Here is a 15,655-nt window from a genome sequence, read left to right on the forward strand (position 1 = left end):
TCCCAACAAAATCATGAAATAACCCACTGACCTGTACGCACCGGCCCTGCCCCACCCACTGCTCCCAGAGCCGGAGAACACCCAGCCTCTTGGCAGAGCAAGCAAGGATCCAGGTATCCCCGGGCGCGCACCCACGTAGCGGAGCAGGCCTCGGGCCCCGCAGGCTCCGCCCTGTCACGTGACACCAACCGTGGGCCGCCCCTCCTGGGAGGGGAGGGCACGACCCGTCTCTCGCCTGCGCAGAAGGGGCTGGAGGCGGGCACGTCCAGTTGACTGACAGCTCGCGCCGCGGCATCGGGAAAGGACCCGGCTGCTCGCGGGCGGCGCAGTCGCCGCAGCCGCGGAGTCCGACGGCGCTGGTTCCCTGCGCTGTGTGCCCGCGGTGAGAGGTGCGGTGGGGCGTCCTCAGGCCGGCCTGACAGGCTCGTGAGGGGAAGGATGACCCGGGAGGGACGGCGGGGACCCGGGACGGGGGTCTGCGAGGGGTGACAGCTGGGAGCGCCGTGGGGCGGGGGGCGCGAGGAGGGAGGAGGGGTCCGCGGGGTAGGCGGGGGCGGGGCCTCGCGGGCCGGGGGCTCAAGCCGCGGTTCTCCGCAGGCTCCTCGCCTGCTGGGAGGCAAGGGGAATAGGGGAAGGTCGCTGGGAGCCCATGGGCGGAGGGGCAGTGCGGACGCCGGTGAATGAGTGCAACCCGGGCCGCTGCCGGGAGGAGGCGCCCCCAAACCGGGGGCAGGTGGTGGCAGCAGGTGGCTTTGGGATGGAGCTGGTGTCCCAGTCTTGGGGGAAGAAGAAATCCCGGACTCCTGCAAGGGCATTCTGGGGAGAGGGTGCAGGGACCCGGCGGGTAAAGACATTGGCGAATCGTGCGTGTGTGCGGGTTGATGAAGTTGCTGCCTCACCGCTCCCGGGGCTAGCAGGGTGGGGTGAGAGAAAGGGGCTTCCTGGCCTGGGTGGCCAGCCCTATCCATTCTGCCTCTTCCCTCTGCTCTTGATGGGCTCGTGAGCAAAGGGGAGGATTGCAGAGAGCATAGCAATGGAAATGCGGTTTTAGCAGCTCAGTTTAGGACCGCTGGATCAGGTGGAATTGAACACGTTTAGAGGATCTTGGAAAGGACAGAATTGAGTGTTCTGGAGCTGGGTGCGTGCCCCCCATTCCTGCCCTTCTCCTGGGTTTGTGCTTCCCTGGGTTGCAGGTTGATTAGACTTGGGAAGATGAAAAGGGGAAGAGGAAAAAAAAGACTTTGCAGGGGCACCAGCTGGGTCCTCTTCCTCTCTAGTTAGGGGCCAGGCATGAGTCCCAGCCTCCGGATTGTGCAGGAACAGCCTCTGAGCTGGCACAGGTGAGGCGCCCCTGACGTGGAGGTAGTGGCTGTGGTGAGTCAGTGTTAGAGGCAGGCTGACAGCTGTCAGGGCCAAGGCTGCTTTAGCCAGGCTGTGACTTGATGTTGATGTTTCAGATTCATTTCCTTCGAGGCAACCCCCTCCCTCAACCTAAAAGCAGGGCAGAGAAATGCTTAACACAGAATCGTGCAAAGGAAAAAGGTGTGGGTTATATTGCATGTGAGCGTTCCTTCCTGTCTTCCCCCCATTTCTCCTGGGAAGCGTATGTTCTCCATTGTTCAGTGTCTCTGGCTGTCACTTGTTTTTATTTCCACTTTGTTCAGAAATAGGACTGCTTACGCCTTTGAAGCACGGGACGAAAGGCTATTGAGATTGGCTCGCAATGAAAAAGTTGACTCATGAGATTTTCTTTTTCCATTAAAGAGATGAAGATGGCGTGGGACTCACATGTAGGCAGCCTTCACGATCAGATCATCACTAGCCTCTCTGTGTTACATTCTGACGTTTCTGGCCGTGTTTGCCTTTTGTATGGGACGTGTCAGTTAGTGTGAAGGTTGGTTTGCGTTATTTGAGATGTAACAGCCAAAGGCAATGAGAAGCCACTTGGTGACGGAGTAAATCACAAGCCTTAAATAATTTGCTGCTGAATGCCAGAAAGTGGAGGATTTCCATAGATACTGGCTATGGCTCCCTTTTCATGACAATAACTGCTTCTTCAAAGGTGAATTGCTTTATAGTAGCCCCAGTGGCTCTGAGGAGCATCTTTTAGGACAGTCCCCAGGAAGGGTTTGGGGTGGGATGAGTCATGCTGCCTGCCTCTCTGTCCTCCCACCTTCTCCCTCCTTTCTCTCATAAAGCAAAAGTAATCAGGTTAAAAAAAAACACCAAAAGCAGCCTGGGGCAGTTTTTAAAAAAAGTCATGAGAAGTCAACCAGCAGCAGGAAAGACATGCAAAAGCAGGAGTAAAAAACTCTATTGTCCATAATAACCCTCACTTTCATACTTCACAAGGGTTTTCCCACGCAGACTCGTGGCTAATCTTCATTATAAGCTTGGCAATCAGGATGGGTTTGTTACCATTCCCATGTCACAGATGAGGAAACTGAGGCTGAGTGACTTGCCCAGGGTCACTTTGCTACTGTGAGCACAGTGAAGTGATCAGCCCAGCCATCTGACACTGGATATAGCAGCCCTTACCACTCTGTGGAATGGGAAGTGGGGCAGATCCGGGTGGATTGTGCCTCACACGAGGGGTCCTCAGAGGCTTGCAAAACATCCTTTTCTTCCACCACCTGCCCGGCTTACCGAATCTGCTGCAGCACCCCTGCCCCCACCCCAAGCTTGAGGTAGTCTGCGTGGACTCAGATTTATTTAGACGTCCTTGAGAAATCCAATAGGAAGTATGATTTCAAAGAGCGTCTTTTGCTTAAGTCTCTGTATTTCCACATAGCCCAGGTGTCTTCAGCTGTGTGAGGCAAGAGAGCATGCAGTTCTCGGGCAGCCTGCTAGAATCGTTTTCCTTGTCCTCCACCCGAAAGAGAAATGCAGTGGTTGTGAAACCAAGGGAGCTGACCCAGTAACTTTGTTTATTCTAAACCATTTTTTATATGTGGCATTGTATGCATTATGGTGACACTTAAAAATAAGCCATAGGGCTGGGCGCGGTGGCTGTCGTTTTCCTGTAATTCCGGCACTTTGGGAGGCTGAGGCAGGTGGATCACGTGAGGTCAGGAGTTCAAGACCAGCTTGGGCAACATGGTGAAACCCGTCTCTACTAAAAATACAAAAATTAGCTGGGCATGGTGGCGGGTACGTGTAATCCTGGCATCCTGGCTGAGGCAGAATCACTTGAACCCAGGAAGTGGAGGTTGCAGTGAGCCGAGATTGCGCCACTGCACTCCAGCCTAGGTGACAAAGAAAGATTCCATCTCAAAAAAAAAAAAAAACCAAAAAAACCCCCAAAAAGGCGTAGTTGTTCTGAGGGAAGAACAAGTTTTAATCCCACTGTCTAAATCTGGGCATCACAAAGAGGACTTTGGGGGAGGTTGGCCGATAAATGTTTCGGCAAGTCAGTGGTATAAAACAATGGAAAGCCAAGGCAACCCCGGGCACATGAACAGAAGTATAGGTCTGGAATGAAACAGGGACAGTTCCAGTCTACTCCATGCTTAGAACATTGTGTTCTTTTCTGGACATCACATGTAATGAACAGTGTAGAAAAAAATAAGCATATTCATTGGAAACTGCTACAGTGGTGAATGAATTAGACGTAAGCCTGGAGAAGCTTGGGAACTGTGATTTATTAAGCCCAGGGTTCCAAGAACCAAGGGACAAAAGTAATAGAAAGACTTGGCCTTGGCTGGGTGTGGTGGCTACACTTGGAATACCAGCACTTTGTGGGGCCAAGGCAGGTGGATCACCTGAGCCCAGGAGTTCAAGACCAGCCTGGGCAACATGGCGAAACCCCATCTCTACCAAAAAATATACAAAAATTAGGCAGGCGTGGTGGTGCAAACCTGTAATCCCACCTACTAGGGAGGCTGGGGTGGGAGGATCACTTGAGACCCAGTGGTGGAGGTTGCCATGAGCTGAGATTGTAGCACTGCACCTCAGACTTCAGTTTTAAGACCGTGATTGTGCAAGAGTGGTCGTTTAAAAACTCTTGAGTTAAATCGTGTCTGTCTCTAGCAGCTTCCCAAGACCTTGGTCAACTAGGGCAACTGCGCAGGTGCTGACTGACCCTGCCTGTTTCTCCAGCTTCATCGACTGCTGCTGTCACTCACCAAGGTCCTGCCTTCTTCCTGTGCCTTGCAAGTGCCAAAATGACTCTGCCTCAGGGCTTTTGCACGGGCTGTTCCTCCTCTTTCCATGGCCAGCTTCCTGCTGTTCCCATCACTGCTGCAGTATCACATCCTTAGTGAGACCGTTCCTAATAGTCAGAATAATGTTCTTTTTCCTCTGATCCCTGTCCACTCACTCTGTCATATTATAGTGTTTTATTTTCTTCATAACAATATCAGAAATGACCTCGTTTATTGGAGAATGCTTTTACTAGAGACGGTCAAACCTAGCCTGGCTAGTGGACCATTGGGCAAGAGAATTCAGGCACTAGACAGACAGTAATGCCAGGTCACCTTTATTTCTCTCAGGACTGCTCTCACAAAGAAGTACACATCGGGGCTTAAAGCAACCGAAATTTATTCTCACAGTTCTGGAGACCACAAATCCAAAATGAAGGTGTCAGCAGGGCTGGTTCCTTCTTGGGGACTCAGCGAGAGACTCTGTGCCTTGCTCCCAGCTTCTGCTGGTGGCCGGTGATCCGTGATGTCCCCTCACTGGCATCTGCGTTACCGCAGGGTCAGCCCCTGTGGTCACATGGCCTCCTTGTCCCCTTGTGTCTGTCTCCACTTCATGTCTTCTCCTGTGGGTCTGTGTCTCTTCTCCTCTTAAAAGGGCACCAGTCGGATTGGACTTGGGTTCCACACTACTCCATTATGACCTTCTCTTTTTTTGAGACAGAGTCTGTGTTGCCCGGGCTGGAGTGCAAGGCATGATCTCAGCTCACTGCAACTACCGCCTCGCGTGCCTCAGCCTCCCCTGTAGCTGGGATTACAGGTGCGTGCCACCACGCCTGGCTAATTTTTGTATTTTTGGTAAAGATGGGGTTTCACCATATTGGCCAGGCTGGTCTCGAACTCCTGACCTCAAGTGATCCTCCTGCCTCGGCCTCCCAAGTTGTGGGATGACCTCCACTCGACTAATTACATTCACAGAAACCCTATTTTCTTTTCCTTTCTTTTCTTTCTTTTTTTTTTTTTTTGAGACAATGTCTCACTCTGTCGCCCAGGCTGGAGTGCAGTGGTGTGATCTCGTCTCGCTGCAAGCTCCGCCTCCCAGGTTCACGCCATTCTCCTGCCTCAGCCTCCCGAGTAGCTGGGACTACAGGCGCCTGCCACCACGCCTGGCTAATTTTTTGTATTTTTAGTAGAGGTGGGGTTTCACCGTGTTAGCCAGGATGATCTCAATCTCCTGACCTTGTGATCCGCCCACCTCGGCCTCCCAAAGTGCTGGGATTGCAGATGTGAACCACTGTGCCCAGCCCCACAGAGACCCTATTTTCAATTAAGTTCACAGGTTCCCTGGGTTAGGACCTCAACATATCTTTTGGGTCCAGGGGTTGCAGGGGTGGGGGCGCCTAAATTCAATCCATAATGCCTTCCAGGATCAAGATGCAGTGACGTTTTAAAGGGAAAAATTGGCAGGAGGTGCTCGATTATTTTTAGGGATAATGACGGGGATGTGGACGTTTTCACGAGCAGCATTCATGATCCTTACGATTTGCGAGTCAAGTGCTGACCATTGTGCTTCACCATGAAGAGGGCGAGCAATCCAGCGACCTGCCCAAGACCATGCAGCTCCTGACAGTGAGAACCTCCTCACTTCTGATTGCAGAGCCCACAGCTTCTTTACCCCTCCCGGCAGGGACGCCACTGCTGCTTCAGGTCAGGATGCTGGGTTTCTCCGATGCACTCTGCAGGAGCCCAGAGAGATGATTCCCTTCCTTTGCGTTTTGCTACACTGGTCCTTGTAGTGGAGGAACAGCTCATGGGCGTCCAGCAGTGAAATAAATGGCGCGGCTGAATACGATGCCCTCCCACTTAGGCAATGCTTCCCAGAGGCGGTGGCGTATGTAGAAGCCTCCTCCCTTGTGTAATTTGGAAGGGCTGTTTACCAAGGCCTCCAGAGCTGTGGGCTTCTGCGTCTCAGATATGACCAAGGATGAGCCCTCAGGGAGTTCACAGAGCAACTTTTCTCCCTTTGGGCTGGGGGTGGGGGCAGGGGTGGGGGAAAGGTAGAGCAGGACTGGTGCCAGCTGACTTATCTGGTGACTGGCACCTGCAGCTGGAGATGCCTCAATTCCTGGATCTGTCACCCAGATACCCAGTATGCCCCTGTCTTTATTTATTTTTATTTTTGACTAAGTAATACGTGCAGGTGGCACCAAATTCAAATGATACAGGAAGATGTCATAGTTTGTCCCTCCCTGCCCCCGCCGCTTCCCAGTTACCCTCCCCAGTGGCGTTACTGCCCATTTCTTGTGTCTCCTTCCAGAGATCTGATATCCTTTTAATGTCCCCAATTACCTTCATCCCTCTCACCCCATGGGTCATGCTCGCCATCCCTCCCCTCCTTCCTTCCTCCAACCTCGCCACAGTCCATCTGTTGTGACAGATGACTTGTTTCCCGTGTTAAGAGCTGATGAGACTAGGCGTGGTGGCTGCTGCCTGAAATCCCAGCACTTTGGGAGGCCGAGGCAAGTAGATCACTGGAGGTCAGGAGTTCGAGACCAGCTTGGCCAACATGGTGAAACCCTCTCTCTTACTAAAAATACAAAAATTAACCAGGCGTGGTTATGGGTTCCTGTAAGCCCAGCTACTAAGGAGGCTGAGGCAGGAGAATCGCTTGAACACAGGAGGTGGAGGTTGCAGTAAACTGCACCATTGCACTCCAGCCTGGGCGACAAGAGGGAAACTCCATCTCCAAAAAAAAAAAAAAAAGCTGATGGCTGTACTCCTGCCAAGGAGTTTATCTGGGGAAGGAAGGTGCTTAGCAGAAATGAGTCTGTACAGTTAAATACGGGGCAAGAGTGTGGGGAAAGTGCTTTATTTATGGAGTGGTTTTCATAGTCTTGTGCCTTAGACTTCACTGGGTAGGGTTTGCCATGTCCAGGGCGAGTACAGAGGAAGGAATGTGACGGAGACAGTTTATCTTATGTGGCTGAGGTATAAAAATTGTGTGGTTGTTATTATGGCTCATATTTTTAGGGTTTCCTCTGTCCACGCCCAGCTATGTGCCCAGTACCTCATGGGGCTGTCACTTCAACCCTCACAAAAACAGTGTAATGTAGCCACGGTTACCATCCCCATTTCGCAGGTGAGAAAACTGAGGTATAGAGAGGCGGAGTAACATGCCTCCATCACACAGTGTGTAAGAGCAGTGCCAGCACGTGGGCCAGGGCAGCCCATCTCTGGGCCTGGGTTTCTTTGCCTCTCCCCTGTGCCACCTCTCCTGGCAGAGTGCAGGTCACCTTTGAGACCCCCTGTCACCAGAGACAAGTGCTCTGCAGGGCGTTGGGCCCCTAAGCCCCACCTCACACCTGTGCACCTGCCTCTGCCCCTTCCCCAGGCTGAGCCGTCAGCTACCCTGCTTCCTCTCAGCCCTCTGATTTCCACCTGGCTGTCAAAGCCCCAGGCACCAGGACATCTTCCTGGAGCCCCCGGTTCTCAGAGCAGGGCCACAGTGGTGCTGGGTCTGTCCCCCGTCCCGTGGCAGGCGCCTCTCTTGCCCTCTTCGCCGCCCGTTCCTCTCTGAGCAGGTCAGAAGTGGCTCTGCAAGTCCTGTGTTGTCCTGCTCGTTCCGTTCCCCAGGCCTAGCCCAGTGCCCAGCACAGAGCAGGTGACGAAGAAATGCTGGTGGCACAGGAAGCTGGTGGTTTAGGAAGCCCTGGTCTCCACCCAGCTCCATGGGGACCCTCCTCTCCCAGGCTGTGAAAGGAAGGCTTTGACCTCAAGTCTTCTAGTGTCAGAATCTTCTCTCACTTTGCTTACGATGTTGTTTTGTTTTTTGTTTGTTTGTTTTTAGAGATGAGATCTTGCTCAGTGGTCCAGGCTGGAGGGCAGTGGTGCAACCACCGCTCACTGCAGCCTCGACCTTCCAGGCTCGAGTGATCCTTCCACCTCAGCCTGCCAGGTAGCTGGGACTACAGGCATGCACCACTATGCCTGGCTAATTTATTTTTATTTTTTATTTTTAGTAAAAATAGGATCTTGGCTGGGCGCGGTGGCTCACAGCTGTAATGCCAGCACTTTGGGAGGTCAAGGTGGGCAGATCACAAGGTTAGGAGATCGAGACCATCCTGGCTAACACGGTGAAACACCATCTTTACTAAAAAAATACGGAAAAATTAGCCAGGCGTGGTGGCGGGCGCCTCTAGTCCCAGCTACTCGGGAGGTTGAGGCAGGAGAATGGTGTGAACCCAGGAGGCAGAGCTTGCAGTGAACCGAGATCCTGCCACTGCACTCCAGCCTGGGCAACAGAGCAAGACTCTGTCTCAAAAAAAAAAAAAAAAAGAAAGAAATGGGATCTTGCTATGTTGCCTGGGCTGGTCTTGCACTTCTCGGCTCAAGCAATCCTCCCGCCCTGGCCTCCCAAAATACTGGGATTACAGGCGTGAGCCACCACAGCTGGCCTGCGTAGAGTGTTTAAACAGGCTTCTTTCCTCCTCCTCTGTTTGTTTCTTTAACAGCTTATTGAGCATGTTCTAGATATCATCACATTTTCCCATTTCAGTTGTACAATTTAGTGATTCTTAGTAGTTTTACTGAGTGGTGCAGCCTTCCTCATAATCTAATTTCAGAACATTTCCATCATCCCATCCACGAGACCCCTTTCGCATTTGCAGTCTCTGCCCCCACCTCCCAGTCTGGCCTCTGACAACCACTAATCCAGTTTTTGTCTCCGTGGATTCACCTGTTCTGGACATTTCGTAAACATGGAATTGTCCAGTATGTGGCCTTGTAACTAGATTCATTTTTAGTTCGTCACTGTTGTAGCATGTGTCCATGCTCTGTTCCTTTCTACTGTGGATGTTTTTAATGATTGTCTGGTACTGGGAAAGAGTGCCGGTGCCTTCTGGCCCTCTGCACTCGTCTCCATCTGCCCTCTTGCAGAGGGAGCCTTTGATTGTGGGGTGGACGAGCAGGGAGTAGCCCTCCTGGGTGTGCTTACATATTACGCCATAGACCTTGCTTGACTGCCACAGTGTGCCTGTACTGTCCTCTTTCTGTTCCAGGATCCAGTCCAGGGCACCACACTGCATGTGGTCACACCTGCCCAGCCCCCCTCCCCTGGGACCGCTCCCACCTTTCCTTATTTAACGCACAGTTTGGTGGTCTCCGTGTAACACGGGATCGTCATAGCTCCCAAAAGGAAAGTGATGCCGCGGCAGTGTGTGTGTGAGGTCCGCCTCGCTCAGTAGGAAGAACCTGACTTGAGAAAATCCTGCTTTCATTCTTGCAGGGTTTCTGGCCTTATTCCAGAAATGTTCTCCTGCCTCTAAATATCAGAAATGAATGGCCAGGACACATTGCTCTGTAGGAGTAGTTTCTAGCCAAGGCTGATGGAGATGGTAAATTAGAAGAAGGAAAGGAGAGAGAAGGGGATTTTTTTTTTTCTCTTCATGGCTGAGTCCATGTAGGAAAGCATGTGCCTGACAGACCATCTTCTTCAGTGACATCCTTTTCTGTGCCAGGTGTGTTTGGAGACATTTTCCTGGCCTTTACATCATAGCCAGACGTGACTCACAAGCAGATGACTCAGTGGCAAAAGTGACCAATGAGCTAGGGGAAAATGAGAATCTAGGAACAGTGGAACAAATGGAAAATGCCAGAGTCAGTGCATGTGGACGGCCGCTGTGACGCTGACATCCTTGAGTTAGGGGATGTCGGGTGAACCTAGGACGCTGGGATACAAAATGGGGCCCTGAAAGGAGGGGTGGAAGCCTCATGAGGGAAGAGAACCACATTCTGAGTGAATAGTAAGTATCGAGAATGAAGTAAAAGAATGAAATGAGACCAAAGCAGTGTCCGTGTGTCTCTGTCAAACCTAAGACTCCCTCCCCATAATTTTTAAAAAACTTAATTTGCAGTGGTTGGAAGGAAATAGAAAATCCGTTAATAAAGTAAAACTAGTCGATTCCCCACTCTACTCAGTGAGAGGCAGATTATGTTGAACTTCATTACACAGAACAACATCACTCCTAGAATCCCAAGGCCCAATTTGGATAATAAAAAACACTTTACGAGTCTGCTCTTGTGGAAGGAAGCGATACTCTACATAATCAGAAATTTAATGGAAGTAGAATTAACAAAGTCATCTATGCTGTGGGAAAGAAGTAGCATGTCTCACATCCTCTCTCCCTCCTCCGGGGAACCCTCCCAAGTGAGCTGGAGCGGCCAAGAGCGGAGGGGCCCCGTGAGGCTGCGCCTCCCACCTGTGGTCCTGCGTCTGTTCTTGCTAGCATGCCAGTCCGCTCTCCACACAGTGGCCAGAGTGCAGCATCTTTCCAAAATCGAGCTTATGGCATTCCCCAGGTTTAAACCCTCCAGTTGCTCCTGGGATGTATTCCCAAGTCTGTAACTTGGCCTGCAAGTCCCTGCAGCCCTCCCACCCTCAGCTCCTTCCACACCGCCTCTGTGCACCCACTGGACCACACTGCGTCGCTATGGATAGAATGGCCCAGGTCCATGCCCTTGAAGAGCACTGAGTTTGCCTCTTCCCTGGGCTGGGCCCCACGGCCTCCGGATCGTAGTGACCTCCCTGCTTTCTCAGGCTGAAGGTGCTCCTTGCTGCCAGCTACCTTCCCTAACCCAGCACAGTCCAGCAGAAATGCAAGACGTACCACATGTGTGATTTTAGATCTAGCAGCCACATTAAACAAGTAAGGGTATCTAGCAGTATAATCTATTTTTTAATTGGCCGGGTGCGGTGGCTCATGCCTGTAATCCCAGCACTTTGGGAGGCCGAGGTGGGTGGATCACTTGAAGTCAGGAGTTCGAGACCAGCCTGACCAACACAGTGAAACTCTATCTCTACTAAAAAGACAAAAAGATCGCTGGGCATGGTGGTGGGCACCTGTAATCCCAGCTACTTGGGAGGCTGAGGCAGGAGAATCACTTGAACCTGGGAGGCGGAGGTTGCAGTGAGCCGAGATTGTGCCACTGCACTCCAGCCTGAGCAACAGAGCCAGACTCAGCCTCAAAAAAAAAAAAAAAAAGAAAGAATCTCTTGTTAATAGATTCTATTATTCTATTTAACCCAATACCAATATATCCAAAATATTATTATTTCTACATGTAATCTATATAAAAATTATTATTATTATTATTTTTTTTTTTTTTTTTTTTTTGAGACGGAGTCTCGCTCTGTCGCCCAGGCTGGAGTGCAGTGGCCGGATCTCAGCTCACTGCAAGCTCCGCCTCCCGGGTTTACGCCATTCTCCTGCCTCAGCCTCCCGAGTAGCTGGGACTACAGGCGCCCACCACCTCGCCCGGCTAGTTTTTTTGTATTTTTTAGTAGAGACGGGGTTTCACCATGTTAGCCAGGATGGTCTCGATCTCCTGACCTTGTGATCCGCCCGTCTCGGCCTCCCAAAGTGCTGGGATTACAGGCTTGAGCCACCGCGCCCGGCCTATATAAAAATTATTAATGAGATAGTTTACATTCTCTTTTCTGCTCAAAGTCTGAAATCTGGTGTGGTGAGCAGGTCACAGCTTGAACAAGCCACATTTATGAGCTCAAGGGCCACATGTGGCCAGCAGCTACCACAGTGGGCAGCACAGCTCTGACTTGTTAGTGACATATTTTATTCATAGTACAGATGATGGCTATAATATCTTTGGTTTGCTTTTTTGCTCTCTGACTAGGACATAAGCTCCCTGAGGGCCAGGCCTTTGTCTCTTTCACCCGGAGCAATGCCTGGTGCACTGTAGATGTTCAATAATACTTGTTGACTGAGTGGACAGAGGCCAAACACAAACCCTCAATTCTCCTGCTGCTCTAGAGGCCACAGAGTAGTCAGTGCCATTGGGAGCCTATTTTAACCAGGGCCATTTAATGTCGCGAGGTTCCTTGTAACACAAAACACTGTTTTATGTAGGGACTTATGTATCATCAAAGGTCTATATGATTACTCTTTTTTATATTTTTGAGACAGGGTCTCACTGTGTTGCCCAGGCTGGAGTGCAGTTGCACGATCAGGGCTCACTGCAGCCTCAACCTCTGGGGATGAAGTGATCCTCCTGCCTCAACTTCCTGAGTACCTGGGACCATAGGCATGTGCCACCATGCCCAGCTACTTTTATTTATTTTATTTATAGATGGGGTTTTGCTGTGTTGCCCATGCTGGTCTTGAATTCCTGGGCTCAAGTGATACTCCCACCTCAGCCTCCTGTGTAAATGGGCCTACAGACATGTGCCACCATGCCCAGCTAAGTTTTGTATTTTTTGTAGCAATGGGGTTTCACCACGTTGGCCAGGCTGGTCTTGAACTCCTGACCTCAAGTGATCCCCCTGCCTCAGCCTCCCAAAATATTGGGATTACAGGTGTGAGCCACCACTGCTGGCATGATTACTCTTTATTGGGTTGGTTTTTTTTTTGGGCGATAGTGATACCAAAGAAAGAAAAAAAGGTTTTCTTTATTCTTTTTTTTTCTTTTTTTGAGATGGATCTCACTCTGTCACCCAGGCTGGAGTGCAGTGGCACCATCTTGGCTCACTACACCCCTCCACCTCCCGGGTTCAAGTGATTCTCCTGCCTCGGCCTCCTGAGTAGTTGGGATTACAGGCATGCGCTACCATGCCTGGCTAATTTTGTATTTGTAGTAGAGACAGGGATTCACCATGTTGGCCAGGCTAGTCTCGAACTCCTGACCTCAGGTGATTCGCCTGCCTCAGCCTCCCAAAGTGCTGGGATTACAGGCGTGAGCCGCTGTGCCCAGCCATAGGAGGGTTTTTAACAGGAAGCAAGTGCAGAGATTGAGATGCTTTGAAGCTGTTGCTTGGAGTTAATGTAGGTCAGGAGTTTCAACTGGAGACATTTGCAGTTGTGACAACCCAGGGGTGCTTCTGGCATCTAGTGGGTGGGGGCCGGGAGTGCCTCAGGCATCCTATAGTGCAAGGACAGCCCCCACCACAAGGAATGACCAGCTCAACTGTTAACGGTGCCATTGTCAAGAAACCCCATTGTTGGCTGGGCGTGGTGGCTCACACCTGTAATCCCAACTACTTGGGAGGCTGAGGTAGGAGGATCGCTTGAACCCGGGAGGCGGAGGTTGCAGTGAGCTGAGGTCACACCCCTGCACTCCAGCCTGGGTGACACAGCAAGACTCTGTCTCAAAAAAAGAAACTCCACTGCCAATCATCGCAGCTACACATTTGTTGCTGTCTTGGAATTACCTCTGGTAATGTCGGGAAGGTTTTTAACTTCAGGAAACTTGAGAGGTTCCATGCAGGCCCCATCTTTTCATTCCCTTCTCTCCGTTCAGGTTAAACCCTCCCCAATGTATCATTGCTTTTCCTAAAAGCACAGACCAAATGGGAGCCGCCTGCAGCCAAAGCATTTGAGATGAAAGAAAATTGGCTCCACTTGTAAACTACAGATGAGAATTTTGCAGAGAAGCCATCTAGAGAAGCATGTGCCTTGAGAGCTGTGGATCAATACACTTAAAGCAGTCCTTGGAACCTATTTAGATACCCTTGAAGCAAAACAGCCACAGAAACGTCTTTCTTTTCACTCACATGCAAGTAAACATCTGCCAACTCCACCATTTCCAGGCTCCTCAAAAATGCATTTGCATATTGCAAAGCAGGACTAGAGTGCAGAATGAGATGTATTTTAATTCCTGTTATATATTAAGGTCCCCTAAATAAGAATTCAGCTCCTGTTTTATTATGGGTAGAAAAGTGGTTGATTATATATGTTTCAGTTTTAGGGTTTTGGGGAATACTTCCAAATAGAAACTGAAGTTGTGCTAGACTAGGCAGTATTTTTTTAATCCTTCCCAACTCTCCAACTAGGTCGGAATCAGTCTGAATTAGCCATGTGGGGGATAGCAAACCACCTCACGCCTGTCACTTCGCGCCAACTGTTTCCTCTGTCCGGAATATCTTCCGTTGTATGACTGGCAGGCTCAGGCTTCTACCAGATTTCACCCAAAGAACGCAGCCCTTGAAAACCGCCCCAGGCAGAGTGGAGTTCTGCTCCTGGGCTCCTCCTGGCATCTGCCTCCTGGAGTCAGAGCGCGTGGCACATGGCTGTCATCTTTTCTGTGTGCATCTCTCTGGACTGTGCTTGGGAAAGGAAGGGTCATGTCCTATTCATCTTTCTTTCCTAGGATTTATCACAGTTCTAGTACTTGGACTTAAAGATGGTTGCCAAGTGAATGGCTTGAACTCGTCAAAGTAACACCTTTTATCTCTACTCGGGCGCTGCCTCCATCTATAAGGAAAGGAGAAGGGCAGAGAGACAGCAGCTGTCCTCGTCAGCCTCAGGTGGTGAGATTCCCAGACGTGGCACTGAGCAGAGAGGTGACAAGCCACTCAGGGGCGGGAGGGACCCTGGGTTCCCCTGGTTCTCTGTGTTTCCAGCTGGTGACACGGTAGGCGAGAAGTGGGGGTTCTAGACCCATCTGAGGAAACCACCACTTGACTTTGGGGATACAGCTTCACCTTGTCACTTCACTCTCTGGGCTTCAGTGTCCCACTCTTAAAACAATTCCCGGGAATCTGAGCCTTTGTCCCCTGCACTGCCCACTACTGTCCCTTCCTTATCTGTCTGCCAAGCCCCTACCCGTTTGCCAGAAGCCTGAAGTCTCATGTAACCCTGACATCCTGGGATTTTATTTGAGTAACACAAAGTCTAGAATTAATTAGTGCATAGCTGTTTTGTTCCCACTTCTTTGCAAACATCCTTTATTGTCTTATAATTATTTTAATAACATTCAACTCTTTTCTTTTGGCAGCGAGTAACTTCTGTGAAAGCCCAGCATTTATGGGTGAAAAGTGCTAAACCCTCCTTGTTAGTCAATCCCTACTGAAGTGGGAACTAGAGAAGTTCAGATGCTTTGGATGGGATATCAAATTGCTAATCACATGTGGCCTGTGTGTCTTCCACATGAGGAGACCTGTAGGTTGAGTCTTTTCCCGTGGCTCTTGGTCGAGGGAGTGTTCATCCACCCCGGTGTACTGCAGCTGTGTGAAGAGTCCTTATCTATCCCCCAAATGAGCAAATACGGGACGGGGTCCTTGTCCATACCCGAAATATTGTAAGGCTGTGGACTCCCGCTCTGCCTGGGTTTATCTAGACACGTCCATCTTTGCTCTGTAGCCTTAGGCATCTGTTTAACCCTTTTAAGCCTTACAGTTTCTTCCTGGCCGGGCGCGGTGGCTCAAGCCTGTAATCCCAGCACTTTGGGAGGCCGAGACGGGCGGATCACGAGGTCAGGAGATCAAGACCATCCTGGCTAACACGGTGAAACCCCGTCTCTACTAAAAAAAACGAAAAACTAGCCGGGCGAGGTGGCGGCGCCTGTAGTCCCAGCTACTCGGGAGGCTGAGGCAGGAGAATGGCATAAACCCGGGAGGCGGAGCTTGCAGTGAGCCAAGATCGTGCCACTGCACTCCAGCCTGGGCGACAGAGCGAGACTCCGTCTCAAAAAAAAAAAAAAAAAGTTTCTTCCTCCATGAAGTGGGGATA

At 50.8% G+C, this 15,655-nt stretch overlaps 1 protein-coding gene across 4 annotated transcripts in view; it reads left to right on the plus strand.

Annotated features, from left to right (window-relative positions):
* Positions 1-268: 268 nt before the first annotated feature.
* The window catches only part of LOC105496785 (KIAA0513 ortholog), a 62,473-nt gene continuing 47,086 nt past the window's right edge, over positions 269-15,655 (plus strand). For 2 of the 4 annotated variants that reach the window (XM_071085037.1, XM_071085039.1), the window contains exon 1: positions 269-389. The gene's annotated coding sequence lies outside the window, so the exon portion shown is untranslated. Of the gene's footprint in view, positions 423-14,294; positions 14,452-15,655 lie in introns of those variants that run through there. The other 2 variants (XM_071085038.1, XM_011767385.3) reach the window with 2 other exon arrangements.

Source organism: Macaca nemestrina, chromosome 18, assembly GCF_043159975.1.
Source record: "Macaca nemestrina isolate mMacNem1 chromosome 18, mMacNem.hap1, whole genome shotgun sequence".
NCBI classification, from domain to species: domain Eukaryota; kingdom Metazoa; phylum Chordata; class Mammalia; order Primates; family Cercopithecidae; genus Macaca; species Macaca nemestrina.